General features: G+C 36.3%; 1 pseudogene; it reads left to right on the top strand.

Moving 5' to 3' along the window:
- The first annotated feature begins 1,474 nt into the window (after positions 1 to 1,474).
- Positions 1,475 to 3,107, top strand: LOC114092180 (protein PHTF2-like; annotated as a pseudogene).
- Positions 3,108 to 4,846: the final 1,739 nt, after the last annotated feature.

The following is a 4,846-nucleotide window of genomic DNA, read 5'->3' as shown; positions in this document are numbered from 1 at the left end:
AGAAAAAGCAATCATGAAATTCATCTGGAAAAATAAGAGTCCCTAAAGCAACCCTTAGCAGGAAGAGTGAAGCAGTTTGCATCACTATACCAGACCTTAAACTATACTACAGAGCAATAGTAACAAAAACAGCATGGTATTGTCACCAAAAATTACTGGTAGACCAATGGTACAGAATAGAGGACACAGAGAGTAACCCACAAAACTACAAATATCTTATATTAGACAAAAATATATATTAGAAAATGGATTGGAGAAAAGATAGCCTCTTCAACAAATGGTGCTGGGAAAACTGGAAATCCATATGCAACAAAATGAAATTAAACTCCTATCTCTCACCATGCACAAAACTCAACTCAAAGTGGATCAAGGATTTAGGAATACAACCACAGACCCTGTGTCTAATAGAAGAAAAAGTAGACCCTAATCTCCATCATGTGGGATTAGGCCCCAACTTCCTTAATAAGACTCCTATAGTGCAAGAATTAAAGTCAAAAATCAATAAATGAGATGGAATCAAAATAAAAAGTTTCTTCTCAGCAAAAGAGATGATCTGTGATGTGAACAGACAGCCAACATCTTGGGAGAAAATCTTACCCCTAACACGTCAGAGAGAGCACTAATCTCTAGGGTATATAAAGAACTAAAAAAGATAAGCACCAAAAAATCTAATAAATGGGCCAAGGACCCAAACAGACACTTCTAACAAGATGATACAAAAAAAATATTCATCATCTCTAGCAATTAGAGAAATGCAAATCAAAACCATTCTAAGATTTCATCTCACTCCAGTCAGAATGGCAGCTATTATAAAGACAAATAACAATAAGTGTTGGCTATGGTGGGTATAAAAAGGTACACTCATACATTGCTAGTAGGACTGCAAATTGGTGCAGCCAATATGGAAAGCAGTATGGAGATTCCTTGGGAAACTGGGAATGGAACCACCATTTGACCCAGCTATCCCTCTCCTTTGTCTATACCCAAAGCACTTAAAAACAGCATACTATAGGGACACAGCCACAGCAATGTTTATAGCAGCACAATTCACAATAGCTAAACTATGGAGCCAACCTAGATGCCCTTCAGTAGATGAATGGATAAAAAATGTGGCATAGATACACAATGGATTATTACTCAGCAATAAAAGAGAATTTATAAAATCATGACATTTGCAGGTAAATGAATGGAGTTAGAGAAGATAATGCTAAGTGAAGTTAGCCAATCCCAAAAAACCAAAAGGGGAGGTGGGGGGCGTGGGGGGAACTCTAAAGGAAAGCGGGTGAGGTGATGCTCTGGAGGTAGCGTGCCCTCCTCTCTGGCAGCATTGCTGTGGATCCTTGGGCTCAGGAGGCAGTGGTGGAAGCAGCAACAGTGCTGGCCTCAATGTGTCCCAGTGCACCCCAGTGCCTCCTAGCGGTACATCGCCTGCTCCTTTGCTTCAAATGAGGAAAATGCAATTTCAGTAGAAAAAATGACGTCCAAAGTCACAGATGCTGTAGTCTGGTATCAAAAGAAGATTGGAGCATATGATCAACAAATATGGGAAGAATCTGTTGAACAAAGAGAAATTAAGGGTTTAAGGAATAAACCAAAGAAAACAGGACATGTGAAACCAGATCTCATTGATATTGATTTTGTAAGAGGGTCTGCATTTGCTAAGGGAAAGCCTGAAAGTCCTTGGAGTTCTCTGACCAGAAAGGGAATTATTCAAGTCGATTTTTTTCTTTCTTTTTTTTGTTTTTCGCTTCCCGTGGTGGTTACAATTAACATCAAAAGTCATCTTTTTCTGGCTTCTTGTCCTTTATCTTCTTCAAGTTGCTGTACTAGTATTATTCTGTCCACTTCCAGCCCACATGGTATACCTCTGACAGAAGTGATCTGGCAAACATGGCTGATGCTGCTCTTGGGAACTCTGCATTGCCATATTGTTTCAACAAGAATATCCAAACCCATTAGGTACAGGCAATAAAAGAGAAGTAAATTAAGAAAAGCAGCTCATTTGGACAGACATAGGGAAGAAGATGGTTCTAGTATCACAGAAAACACACAGGAAGGAGCAGTTCAGAGCCACAGTACAAGCACCACTTACCGTGTTGATACTGTCGTCAGAGATCTCTGGAATGCTGCATTCTTTTTATCAGGATCAAAGAAAGCAAATAATTCAATTGGTCAGTCAACTGAGACTGACAATGGCTATGTATCTCTTGATGGAAAAAAAAAGTCTGTTAAAAGCAGTGAAGATGGAATGCAAAACCCCAAAACTCAGTGTGAAACTGTTAAAGCAGAAGAGACAGCCTGGATCACAGGGAAAAGAGGAATATTCCCAGAAAAGACACCCATAGGACAACAACAAATTATTCTGATGAAGTGTCTGTTGAGGAAGGTCCTGAAACAGGATACTCATTATGTCGTCATGTAGACAGGAGTTCTGAAAACATCCTTCAGAATACAAAGTCACACTATTATAAGAAACATTATCCTAATAAGGATGTCCCTAAATCAGGTACTAGTTGCAACTCTCACTGTTCAAGTTCCAGACAGTATTCTAAGAGCACAAGTCCAGAATCTGAAACAGAAGATATATTATGGGAACACTTGTTACATTGTGCAGAATGCCATTTATCTTGTACCAGTGAGACAGATGTGGAAAATCCTCAAATTATTCCATGTGTGAAAAAATAATATGGAGACTACCATTTTCGTTAGAGTCATTTGCCCTGGCTTCATAGGTCCCCCTCAGAATTAGAAAAATAAGTGCTATAGTATAGGAAGGCAATGACCGTAAAAAAGCAGAAATGTCTGTACTTGAAATCAGTGTAATGATAATGAACAGAGTGATCAGCCATATAGGAGGAATAGGATACCAGAGTTTTGGAAATGTAATCTCTCTAATCCTGGGTTTAATCCCATTTGTTTTTTGACTTTCTCAAGCTTCAGACTTGAAACAACTCACAGCACATTCTGCTTCAGAAGTTTATGTGATTTCATTTGGTTCTAATGAAGATGTCATGGTTCTTTTTATGGTTATAATATGTTTTGTGGTCCATATCTCTCTTGTATGGACTTTCTTTTTCTTGCTCTGTGTAGCAAAAAGAACTTATTAATAGCAACTACTTTTTGCAAAACTCTTTGGATATTTAATAGCTACAAAGAAGGCACAGGAATCTAAGATTCCTCATTTCTGGCTGAAGAAAGTATAGATGTAAAAATGTGGCTATCTCTCTGTCCCTATGTTAAGTGTCGAGGTCCTCAGAGATCAGTTGATGTAATAGTATCGTCTGCTTTCTTGTTGACTATCTCAGTTGTATTTATTTGTTGCACTCAGCTGCTTCGTGTGCATGAGAACTTCCTTGATTTTCACTACAACTGGGAACTGGTAATCTGGTGCATCTCATTAACACATTTTTCTCTTAAGATTTGTTACCCTTGGATCAGAAATAAGTAAAGTATATAGCAATAGCTCAATATTACCTACCGAGCAGATAAACCTCTACTTGAAAATGGAGAAAAAACCTAGGAAAAAGGAGGAACTGACACTATTGAATAATGTTTTAAAACTGGCTACTAAACTACTAAAGGAACTGGACAGCCCCATTTAGATTATATGGGCTTACAGTGAATCTGTTGCTTTATAACATCACCCAGGTTGTCATCTTGTCAGCTGTTTCTGGTGTTATCAGTGACTTGTTTGGGTTTAATTTAAAGTTGTGGAAGATTAAATCATGACAATTCAGAGAAAAGAAGATGTAGCCTCTTTTTCAGAATACAAGTACTGACTAAGCTACCTGAAAGCGGTCACTGACTCTGCTTCATGAGTCTCCACTGGGAAACCGAAGTGTTTACATCAGACTGTCTTATGCAATTCTTACATTTATTTTACTTGTTCACTTTTTTTCATTTATTTTAATCTTTATATTTTATTTTAAGCATTTATGTTCTTAGTTGTTGAAAGGGTGATAAAATTGATATCCAAATACTTGAGATCCTGGTAATTGCTCATAAACTGACAAATTAAGATCTTATTAAAATAGAAGCTATTGCTAAACACTATATCTCCATCAATGTCATGAAATTGCCTTACTTGAGGAAAAATCCTTTAACTTAGGAATATTGCATTGGACTCAGCTAAACATATACAGCATTTTATTGGGTAAATCAAGATCCAGTCAGGTTTTCTCTTGAAATATTTAGGAACAGGATCTAAACTGATTAAGCTGCAGTTTAAGCACAGTTCAGTATTATATGACATTACATAACAGGTCAACAAGTGCTCTTTGATGATAAAACTCATTTTATATGTCTTGGATTTTTTAAAAAAATCAGTTATACATGACAGCAGAATGCATTTTGATTCATTGTACACAGATGGAGCACAATTAAAACTCTTAATGGAGCAATAATTGTAAATGGTTACCATACTGTAAAATATTTTGATAAAAATTAATTAGTAATAATTGTATTTATTTGAAACACTAGAATCTTTGCACAGCTCCAACTGTGCATGCTCAAAATGTACATTTTTTAAATTGTTATTTTTAATGTGTACCTTTATATGGGATATGCTATAGTGTACTAGGGCATGATGTGGTATCCTTTTAAGTGAGGTATATACACATCTGAAAAGTGAAGTGCCTATCGATATTACTAAAGTACAATATGTTTACTCAAGTGAAATAATTTTCTCCCATGGTACACTATAATGTATGCTATTTATATCTCACTTAAATGAATAACTTAAGAATGAGGTTAAGAACCAATGAAATATTCCTCTGAGTGTTAGTTATAAGATTATATCCAAATTTTCAAAAAAAAGACAGCTTTGGCTTGCAAATTCCATTCTCTA

The sequence above is a fragment of the Marmota flaviventris genome, chromosome X (assembly GCF_047511675.1).
Source record: "Marmota flaviventris isolate mMarFla1 chromosome X, mMarFla1.hap1, whole genome shotgun sequence".
Taxonomy (NCBI): domain Eukaryota; kingdom Metazoa; phylum Chordata; class Mammalia; order Rodentia; family Sciuridae; genus Marmota; species Marmota flaviventris.
Note: the sequence above shows the minus strand (reverse complement) of the source record. Positions and strands in the feature narration are given on the sequence as shown.